This window comes from Mytilus galloprovincialis, chromosome 5 (genome assembly GCF_965363235.1).
Source record: "Mytilus galloprovincialis chromosome 5, xbMytGall1.hap1.1, whole genome shotgun sequence".
NCBI classification, from domain to species: domain Eukaryota; kingdom Metazoa; phylum Mollusca; class Bivalvia; order Mytilida; family Mytilidae; genus Mytilus; species Mytilus galloprovincialis.
The window spans coordinates 63,737,905-63,750,599 of NC_134842.1; the positions used below are offsets into that span (position 1 = coordinate 63,737,905).

The following is a 12,695-nucleotide window of genomic DNA, read 5'->3' on the forward strand; positions in this document are numbered from 1 at the left end:
GATGAAACAAATGAAATATGTATTGTAGTATTATTTTAGTAGTACATTGTGATGGTTTATTCTGTTCTTTCTAAATTTTCGAACGGCTGTATATACTACTGTTGCCTTTATTGATCTTATGTGTAGATTGTAAAAATATTTAAGTTGCATCATGTGATTATGCAGTGATCTAGATCATTGATACAATAAGCAGTATGCCAACTATATGTGATGTGTGGGATGATTTTAAGGTGTCCATGTCATTCTGGCAAATTTTATTCAACCTTGACCTCATTTTCATGGTTCATTAGCCAATATCAAGTTTTTGTGTTTTGGTCTGAGTTTTTTTAATACTATAAGCAATAAGTCTATATTTTAGTGTATTAGTATAAAATGATTGACAAATGTTCATGTCTATCATGCAGGTATCATCTGTCCTTGACCTCAATTTCATTGTGCATTTGTCAATGTACAGTCTCTGTAATTTGGTCCTCTTCTCAGATACTATAAGCATTATATCAACTATATTTGATGTATGGCATGACAGGCAGGATTCATCTAACTTTGGCCTCATTTTTAACTCACCTTTCATTAAAAAGGAAAAGTGAGCTTTTGCCATCACTTGACATTGGTCATTGTCAGTGGTTGTCGGTCGTCATCGTCCGTCTGGTGTAAACTATTTAAAACATCTTCTCTAAATCTACTGAACCAATTGGAGCCAAAATTTTGCTGAATGATCCCTTAGGGTATCTAGTATAAAGTTTGTGTTTTATTTACAACAGTTTTGTAAAACAAACATTTCACCATAGCTAATAACAGAACATGGGGGTAAAATGCAGTTTTTATATGACCGCAAAAAAGATTTGGGGTCATATATTGCTATAGGAATTGTGGGCCAAAAGCGGCCCAAAACAGGCATTTTTGTTTCAGGACAATAACTTGTGTATAAATATTTGTATTGCCCTGAAATTGTACCACATGGTTCATTACCACAAGTAGAAGGTTTGGAATCATTTTTGGGGGTTATTGTTCGAACTGTTCAGTAATTAGGGGCCAAAAAGGGTCTAAATCAAGCATTTTTCTAGTTTTCAGACAATAACTTGTGTTCAAGCTTATTGATGTCTCTTACATTTTACCTTATTTTACAAAAAGAAAATTTCTGCAAATGTCATTTAGGGGATAGGGGAGGGGGTGTGTTGGTGAACAAAAATATGGGTGGGATTTTTCCCCCTTAAGATTTAAGAAATTAAACATGTAAAAGAGAAAATTTCTTCAAAAAAAAATTTTGGCGAGCATATTTTAGGGAGATAAAAAAAAATTACCTCAAGATTTAAGCTTAAGACAGTGTCAATTTTCCAAAGAATTGGGGTCACCAATTATTTTGCCTATTCTTTGTATATTGTCTGAAAACATATTTAATAAGTATTGAGCAAAATCACAGTGTAGTGCACAAGGCAAGAAATTTTCAATTGAATATGAAATCAAATCATATAACCAATTTTAAGTTCTTTGACTACATTTATTCTGTGTCAGAAACCTAAAATGCTTCAAATTTTTTTAAATTACAATCCAAATTTAGACCTGTATCAAGCTTGTATATTGTGTCCATTTTTGCCCCAACTGTTCAGGTTTGGCCATCTCTGGTTGTATCCGGCTGCACTTGGCAAAGCAGTTTGTTGGCATATCTTAAAAACTAAAGCATTTAGAGTTAATCTGACTGGGCCAAAAGCATTCACTAGGTCAAGATCTACCTGCAATAAAATTTTAAGACAAGTCGAACAACCGCTTTTGTGGGTTATTACCACTGAATTGATAATTAAAAGGAAATTTTGCAGTTTATATACAACTGCAAAAAAAAATTGCCTTTGAATAATGCTATATTTCATGTCGTCGATAGCGGTGATGGCTGAGGCGTAGTTGTTGTTCAAAGACACCTTTGGTTCAGATAACAACTTTAGTTTAAGTGAATGGATCAATGTGAAATTTTACCAGGAGGTCCAATACCATAAAAGGAAGGTTTGGATTGATTTTGAGGTTTATGTTACCAACAGTTTAGTAATAAGGAGGAGATTTTTTTTCAATTTTACTGTTTGGGGGATTTTTTTTTTTTAAATTATTTGAGAGATACACATCAAATCTTTTAATCGATTTCAATGGGATTAATTTAAAGTCTTTAAATTTAGGGGGTTCTACCTTGTATTACTATTTTGGATATTGGACCCCATTTTTAGCTCATCAGGGCCCAAAGGGCCACATGTGAGCTTATGCCATCACTTGGCGTCCGTCGTCGTAAACTATTTCAAAAATCGTCTCCTCTGAAACTACTGGGCCAAATCCCTTGAAACTTTAACTAAATGTTCCTTGGGGTATCTAGTTTATAAATTGTATCTGAAGTTTTGATCCATCGACAAACATGGCCACCATGGCTAAAAATAGAACATAGGGGTCAACTGCATTTTTTGGCTTACCAAAGAGAAAATAAATCTGGAATTCCACTGGAATCCCGGCTACAATTTTGATGGGATTCCAAGAGGGATTCCACCTTATTCCACCGGGATAAAATTTCAGGAATCCCCCAAAAATCCGGGAATTCCGATGTAAATCCCGGTTGAAATATACTGGGATCCCACTGGGATATTGTGGGATTTCAATTGGGATCCCACTGGGATAAAATTTTGGGAAAAAAAGCGTGATCCCGATGTAAATGTACTGGGATAAAATTTCAGGATTCTGTAAAAGAAGCGGGATCCCAAAAATAAATCCCAGCAGGATATACATGCACCAATTCAAATTGCACTGCCACTGGGGTTATTTATGCAAAAGGATACATGTCATGTTCTCCTTTCTGTTAATTAATTTGCTGTCTCTGTACTTCCAACTAATATTGCTGAGTAAATTATGGTAACTGGAATATCTGCATGCAATCTGTTCTGTTGGCAGCTCCATTTAGAATTATCATTAAATCCCCTAAAAGTATAAAAAAAAATCCACAAAGAATCATTTGTTCAATACGTTTTGAAGCAACAAATTCAATAGAAATATTATTGCATGTTTATACAGTAGATTGGAAGCTAGTTCAAATAATTATGCAGTCTTGGAAGGCTATTTTAATTTTTTTGGCAAATTAATTACCCTCCCCCATTTTTATCCCCTGTAGATAAATAACTAGCGACTTATTATTTTCACCAAATAAACATACACACAACTGAATTAAATTTTTACATACCTACTAGTTATGCCTGTTATGTGACAACAAGTTTATTCATTGTATATGTTAAAAATAAATATATTTTCAGTTTATGCTTTCAGACTTTCTGATGTTGATTTGCTCAAATAAAAACCATAAAAATCATAGTTCCTCAATAAATTATTTTTATAATCATTATATGCACATATACACATGTTAAATTAAATTATTAATGCACTTATCTGAAAACATCTGCATCATCTTGGTCAGGACTCCATAAATCAGCGTAATCATATTTTGATGTCGTTTTTACCAGTACACTAACGTCGAATCTTGCCCCAAATTATATCGGCCAGAAGTTGAGAAACCAATGTTTTACGATGTCAATCATTATCTTATCATTGATGCCGGACGACAACTAATAGAAACGCACTTATGGGAACTTGGGGAACATCAGAAACGCCCTTGCTTGTCTGGCAAAACACCCGTTGACATTTCTCGGACGCCCTGCCATTTTTATCGCGAAAATCTCAGAAATTTTCAGACTTATAAATATCTGTCAAACTGAATATTAAATTACACTTAAATGTGATTGGCTTCACCTGACAGCTTTGGTGTCATACACATTGTTAATTAACACCAATAACCTGTACTTGATGTTATCAGACACATATATATACACAAACAAAACACTCGTTTCTTTGTTTGTCTTGTATTATTTTAATTTTAGTTTCTTGTGTACAATTTGGAAATTAGTATGGCATTCATTATCACTGAACTAGTATATATTTGTTTAGGGGCCAGCTGAAGGACGCCTCCAGGTATATATTTCTCGCTACATTGAAGACCTGTTGGTGACCTTCTTCTGTTGTTTTTTTCTATGGTCAGGTTGTTGTCTCTTTGACACATTCCCCATTTCCATTCTCAATTTTACTTACATATTTTCAACAACATAATTCTGGTTCATACAATTTCCCGTTTTAACTAGACTGGGATCCCAGCTTCAGACAGTTATCCCGATTGGGATCCCGGCTTTAAACAGTTCCGATAAGGATCCTAGCGTCAGACAGTTACCCTGATTGGGATCCCAGTGTCCGATATTTATCCCGTTTCATCTAGACTGGAATCCCGGCTTCAGACATTTATCCAGTATGGGATCCCAGTTTCAGATATTTATCCTGAATGGGATCCTGACTCCAGATGCTTATCCCGGCTTATCCCGGCAATTTCACCGGGATTGCATTGGGATCCCCATTGGTCCTGTTTTTGTTTTCTCTTGGGTTATATCTGAAAAACTAAAGCTTTTAAAGCAAATCTGACATGGGGTAAAATAGTTCAATTGGTCAAGATCTATCAGCTCTGAAATTTTCAGACGAATGGAACAAACCCATTGTTGGGTCCAAAAAAAAATAGAATTAAACTTTTGCCGATTTCATCAAAAACTGAATTTTTGTGGGTCTATGATATGCTGAATCTTATTGTGCAATTATATTTTTTTGGGGGGCTCTGGTTTTGAATTAGTCCATATTAAGGTTTGAAGGGTCTAAAATTAAACTTTGTTTGATTTCAACCAAAATTTTTGTGTTTTTTTTATTTGCTGAATGTAATTATGTTGTTAGATTTTGGATATCAGACTATACTAGGTAAATTAAATGTCCAATTTCAAAATTTTAAAATCTTTGACCACATTTGCTTTGTGTTAGAAACCTAAATTATGTGAAAAATTTGATCACAATCCAAATTCAGACAGTATCAAGCCTGAATCTTATGTCCAAATTTGCCCCAACTGTTCAGGGTTTCGACCTCTGCAGTCGTATTAGGCTGTGCTCGGTGAAGCATTTTATTTATAGTAGATTGGTAAGTTTTGATTGTTGGCTTTTGTCTTTTTTATATACTTGAATATAGGTTTCCATTCAACAAAATACTAAAAAATATACTAGACCTATCTATAAACAAAATACTAAAAAATATACTAGACCTATCTATAAACAAAATACTAAAAAATATACTAGACTTATCTATAAACAAAATACTAAAAAATATACTAGACTTATCTATAAACAAAATACTAAAAAATATACTAGACTTATCTATAAACAAAATACTAAAAAATATACTAGACTTATCTATAAACAAAATACTAAAAAATATACTAGACCTATCTATAAACAAAATACTAAAAAATATACTAGACTTATCTATAAACAAAATACTAAAAAAATATACTAGACCTATCTATAAACAAAATACTAAAAAATATACTAGACTTATCTATAAACAAAATACTAAAAAATATACTAGACCTATCTATAAACAAAATACTAAAAAATATACTAGACCTATCTATAAACAAAATACTAAAAAATATACTAGACTTATCTATAAACAAAATACTAAAAAATATACTAGACCTATCTATAAACAAAATACTAAAAAATATACTAGACTTATCTATAAACAAAATACTAAAAAATATACTAGACTTATCTATAAACAAAATACTAAAAAATATACTAGACTTATCTATAAACAAAATACTAAAAAAATATACTAGACCTATCTATAAACAAAATACTAAAAAATATACTAGACTTATCTATAAACAAAATACTAAAAAAATATACTAGACCTATCTATAAACAAAATACTAAAAAATATACTAGACTTATTTATAAACAAAATACTAAAAAATATACTAGACCTATCTATAAACAAAATACTAAAAAATATACTAGACTTATCTATAAACAAAATACTAAAAAAATATACTAGACCTATCTATAAACAAAATACTAAAAAATATACTAGACTTATCTATAAACAAAATACTAAAAAATATACTAGACCTATCTATAAACAAAATACTAAAAAATATACTAGACCTATCTATAAACAAAATACTAAAAAATATACTAGACTTATCTATAAACAAAATACTAAAAAATATACTAGACCTATCTATAAACAAAATACTAAAAATATACTACACTTATCTATGAACAAAATACTAAAAAATATACTAAACCTATCTATAAACAAAATACTAAAAAATATACTAGACCTATCTATAAACAAAATACTAAAAAAACATACTAGACCTATTGTAGTATCCAGATTAACCCGGGAACTCATATCATACACATCCGCAACTCTTATTATTACGTTACGTTGCTACAGCATTATTTGTATATTGTTTTGAGACAGCCATTATTAAATTACTATCTAAAGGAGCTAGTCTTAGATGTTTCATTGGCGACGAGGATGAACAAAACTGACGATTTTGAAGAAAGGAAATAAAGAAGAATACGTTAAAAGCCGAAATCAAATCAGGAACGAATTTACCTAAATACCAAAAGACGAAAATGGACGGCGGAGAACCGCAACGGATCACAGTTGTAACGGAGACGAGAAATTTAAGAACAATTCCGTTTATTCAAAGTGATGATCCATTATCTACTGGAAAACAATGGGAAGACTGGTTAGAAGGAATTGAAAGAGAATTTAGATACTTCAAGATAACACAGCCTGAGGATAAAAAGGATGCACTTTTGATTTATGGAGGAAAGGAATTAGTGAGATTGGAAAAAAGTTTAAAGAATGATATAACAGCTGGGACAGATGAGTATGATGTATTGAAAAATAAGATAAATAAATATTTTTTGCCAAAGAAGAATAAACATCATTCAAGATATATATTTTCAAAAATTAAGCCAGAGAGAGGAGAAATGATAGGTTGTTATGTATCTAGACTTAGAGAAAAGGCAAATGATTGTGAATTTGGAAACACAACAGAAGAAAGAATACTTGAACATTGTATACAAAATATTGAAAATAAAGAATTGATTAGAAAAGCCATTAGTAAAGGTTGGGACTTGGATAAATTTATTGAGGAAGCAGCACATGTAGAAGACACAACTCTTCATCTTAAAGAAATGAGGAAAGAAGAACCTAATGTTGTATATAAAGTGCAGAACACATCTGAAAGGAGATTCGAAAGGAGTAACAGACCAAGAAGAACAATGGGAACAGATAATCAACGTTCACAAGATTTGTGTAACTATTGTGGATTTCGTCATGAAAGCAGAAGATGTCCAGCATATGGAAAAGATTGCAGGTCTTGTGGGAAAAAGAACCATTTTGAATCAATGTGTAGATTTAGGAACAAACAGGATAGTAAATATAATCAAAGTAAAGGAGGAATGATGCAGAATATAAACAGAAAAAATGTGAAAAAAACTGTTGAAGACAATTCCAGTGAGGATTCCGATCAGTATGAGGAAGATGATTATTTTGATGAATCTGTAAAATATGTTGCAAGGATAGGAAAAGTGAAGTCAATTTATAGAAAAGGTCACAATGAGAAAACTGTGAAGATTCATTTAGGAGATGTAGAGATGAAGGTTGAACCAGATAGCGGTGCAGATGTGAATGTTATGGATGAACATCATTTTTCAAATTTAAGGAAGTTATCTAAAAATAAACTAAAATTGGAGAAAAGTAAAACAGTACTTAGTACACTTCAAAATTCACTTCCCGTCAAAGGAGAATTTAAAACTATCGTACGGAACGAGACATGTGGAATGGAAACAAAGTTTATCGTTATTCAAGGAAGAATAAATTCACCACCATTGCTTAGTAGAGCAACACTTAAGGAATTAGGAATGATGGAAATTAAACCAGATGGGTCATTTGCAGAACCGAATGATCTTAAAGTAACAAACGAGAAAACTAATGAAGATGCTGATGTGATGCTTGTAACTGAAAATGGGAAAATAGAAATGACTCAAATATTGAACGAATTTGATATTATTTTTGAAGGGATTGGTAAAATAAGAGACTATAGAAATGACAGTGAATTATACGTTAAGTTCAGCATGAAACCAGGAATAGCACCAATTGCTCAAAAACCAAGACAAGTTCCATATTACTTGCTAGAACCACTTAAACAATGGTTGGAAGAGGGAGTTAAATCAGATATATTCGAAGAAGTGCCATCAGGAACACCTGTGCAGTGGTGTTCTCCATTAGTTGTATTACCAAAACCCAAGTTCAGTGAAGTTGATAAGGACAAATTAGAACCGCATATGATAAGAGCATGTGTCGACATGAGGATACCAAACAAATTCATGGAAAGGAACAGGATAATCCAGAGCCCAGTTGTAGAAGATTTCATATACAAATTCCATAAATGTAAAGTATTTTCGAAGATGGATTTAAGACAAGGATATCATCAACTTATGTTGGATCCAGAATCCAGAGAAATTGCAACTTTCAGTACACCTTGGGGAAACATGAGACCAAAAAGACTAATATTTGGAGCAAAGTGCTCACAAGATTTATTTGACAAACAAATGTACAGAATATTTGGAGACATACCAAATTGTTTGAATCAAAGAGATGATATACTTATAGGGGGTGTCAACACAGAGGAACATCACAAAACACTGAGAGAAGTATTAAAAAGAGCAAAAGATTTTGGAATAACACTAAATAGAGAAAAATGTGAATTTGGAGTTAATGAGTTAGAATTTTATGGATATAAATTTACAAAGGATGGATTGAAGCCAACACATGAGAAAGTTAGAGCTGTAAAAGAAGCAAAAGCACCAGAGTCAAAAGAAGCGGTAAGAAGTTTCTTAGGAATGATTGGATATTTTTCAAAGTTTATACCGAGATACACACTACTAACAGCACCACTTAGAATACTAACGCATAAAGATACACAGTTCAGATGGGGACACGAAGAGAATTCAGCATTTGAGAAGCTAAAGGACAGTATTACAAATGAAAGTACAATGGCATTTTTCAATCCGATAAGACCGATAGTGTTACGTTGTGAAGCAAGTTTCAATGAAGGACTGTCAGCAGGAAAGACTGTCAACGAACAGAGAAAGGATTACAACCAGTACATTTCATTAGTCGATCTATGTCAGATACAGAAAAGAGGTATAGCCAGACTGAAAAAGATGCATTATCTATTCGATGGGCAAAGAATAGATTCAGTATATATCTTCTGGGAGCACCCAAATTCAAGATAATCACAGCACATAAACCATTGATACCAATGTTTAATAAGACGATGATCAAGCTACCACCACGTATTGAAAAGTGGGTCATGGATATGCAGGATGTAGACTTTGAGATAATGTATGAACCAGGAAAAGATGAAGCTGACCCGCTAGACTTTTTATCAAGACATCCTTTGCCTGAAAAGGAACACGATGAAACAGAGAGGGTGATAAAAGCAGTCATTCACAATGAACATGCTGTAATACTAGAACGATTACAAGAAAAAACTAACAAGGATGAACACTTAATTAAATTAAAGGACTGTATATTGAAAACTAACTGGGAAAGAAACAAGAAAGACATGGATATTATACCATATTACCATATGAGAAATGAATTATACGTAGCAGAAGGACTCGTGTTCAGATTGAATCAAATTATAGTTCCAAAGACACTGCAAGAAAAAGTGATCAATGCTGCACACAAGATGGGACATTTTGGAATGACGAAAACAAAACAAATGTTGAGAGAGAGATATTGGTTTCCAACAATGAATGCTATGGTTGAAGAAAACATTAAACACTGTTTTGAATGTCAAGTAACAACAAAACAACAAGGAAACGAACCATTGAAGATGACAGAAATACCAGAAAATCCATGGGAAGTTGTATCTGTAGATTTTGGAGGGCCATATCCAGATGGACACTATAATTTAGTGGTAATTGATAAAAGAACAAGATATCCTGAAGTAGAAAAAGTAAATACAACAGCTTGCAAACAAACAAAAGATAAACTTATGAGGATCTTAGCGACACATGGAATTCCAAAAAGGCTAGAAAGTGATAATGGACCACCATTTAATTCTGTTGAATTCGCCAACTTTGCCGCAGAACAAGGATTTGAACACCATAAAATTACACCCTTACACCCGAGAGCTAATGGAGAAGCCGAAGCCTTCATGAAAGTATTAAACAAGACCGAAAAAATAGCAAAATTACAAAACAGGGATAGTGCAATAGCTGTACAGGAAATGCTTGTAGGATATCGTTCCACACCTCATCCAGCAACAGATGTACCACCGTATGAAGCACTCATGAAAAGACGAGTCAGAACTAAATTAGGATATATTCCAAGAACAAACAAAGATGAAGAAATTGCAAATGATAAAAAAATTAATGAAAAAGACAAATCTTACAAAGACAAAATAAAACATCAAGCTGAGAACAGAAATACCAGAAAACACAATTTAAAGATAGGCGATTATGTGTTATTGGAACAAAACAAGAGAGACAAATGGACAACAGCATATGAACCAGCATTCTATGTAGTTTTTGTAGTAAATGGCTCAACCATAGGTGCAAGAAGAGTAACAGATGGAAGAGAGATTCGTAGGGATGCTAGTAAATTTAAAATAGCAAACAAACTGGTAAAAGAAGAAGAATATGGGCCCCCGCAAGACAGGCGCGGGAGGGGGCAGAGGATACAGAATATGGGCCCCCCGCAAGACAGGCGCGGGAGGGGGCAGATTGGAGAGAGGAACTGCTAAGGAATACAGAACAAAAGAATAATATTAACAATGAACAAAGTTTAAATCAATTGTCAAATCAGAGACCCCAACGCGAACGTAGGGTACCAGAACATTTTAATGACTACATTATGTCACGGAGATAAACTGACAATGATATGAAAATACAAGTGAATTTATACAGACGGCTAATCGGCAAAGACAACACAAACAAAGTGAAATACTTTTTATTTATTTAATTTCAAACTTCTATTTTTTTATATAAGTTAAGGAGGAATGTAGTATCCAGATTAACCCGGGAACTCATATCATACACATCCGCAACTCTTATTATAACGTTACGTTGCTACAGCATTATTTGTATATTGTTTTGAGACAGCCATTATTAAATTACTATCTAAAGAAGCTAGTCTTAGATGTTTCACCTATCTATAAACAAAATACTAAAAAAACATACTAGACCTATCTATAAACAAAATACTAAAAAAACATACTAGACCTATCTATAAACAAAATACTAAAAAAACATACTAGACCTATCTATAAACAAAATACTAAAAAAACATACTAGACCTATCTATAAACAAAATACTAAAAAAACATACTAGACCTATCTATAAACAAAATACTAAAAAAACATACTAGACCTATCTATAAACAAAATACTAAAAAAACATACTAGACCTATCTATAAACAAAATACTAAAAAATATATGAGACATATCTATAAACAAAATACTAAAAAATATACTAGACCTATCTATAAACAAAATACTAAAAAAACATACTAGACCTATCTATAAACAAAATACTAAAAAATATACTAGACTTATCTATAAACAAAATACTAAAAAATATACTAGACCTATCTATAAACAAAATACTAAAAAATATACTACACTTATCTATAAACAAAATACTAAAAAATATACTAGACCTATCTATAAACAAAATACTAAAAAAACATACTAGACCTATCTATAAACAAAATACTAAAAAAATATACTAGACCTATCTATAAACAAAATACTAAAAAAATATACTAGACCTATCTATAAACAAAATACTAAAAAAACATACTAGACCTATCTATAAACAAAAATTAAAAAAAATATACTAGACCTATCTATAAACAAAATACTAAAAAAACATACTAGACCTATCTATAAACAAAATACTAAAAAAACATACTAGACCTATCTATAAACAAAATACTAAAAAAATCTATAAACAAAATACTAAAAAATATACTAAACTTATCTATAAACAAAATACTAAAAAATATACTAGACGTATCTATAAACAAAATACTAAAAAAATATACTAGACCTATCTATAAACAAAATACTAAAAAAATATACTAGACCTATCTATAAACAAAATACTAAAAAATATACTAGACTTATCTATAAACAAAATACTAAAAAAGCATACTAGACCTATCTATAAACAAAATACTAAAAAAACATACTAGACCTATCTATAAACAAAATACTAAAAAAATATACTAGACCTATCTATAAACAAAATACTAAAAAAATATACTAGACCTATCTATAAACAAAATACTAAAAAAACATACTAGACCTATCTATAAACAAAATACTAAAAAAACATACTAGACCTATCTATAAACAAAATACTAAAAAATATATGAGACCTTTCTATAAACAAAATACTAAAAAATATATGAGACCTATCTATAAACAAAATACTAAAAAATATATGAGACCTATCTATAAACAAAATACTTAAAAATATATGAGACCTATCTATAAACAAAATACTAAAAAATATATGAGACCTATCTAGAAACAAAATACTAAAAAATATATGAGACCTATCTATAAACAAAATACTAAAAAATATATGAGACCTATCTATAAACAAAATACTAAAAGATATATGAGACTTATCTATAAACAAAATACTTAAAAATATATGAGACCTATCTAACCTATCTATAAACAAAATACTAAAAAATATATGAGACCT

The 12,695-nt window shown here is 31.2% G+C and overlaps 1 protein-coding gene across 1 annotated transcript in view; it reads left to right on the forward strand.

Annotated features, from left to right (window-relative positions):
* Positions 1-12,695, forward strand: part of LOC143074107 (uncharacterized) — a 72,144-nt gene that overhangs the window by 37,233 nt on the left and 22,216 nt on the right. The gene's annotated exons all lie outside the window — the stretch shown is intronic.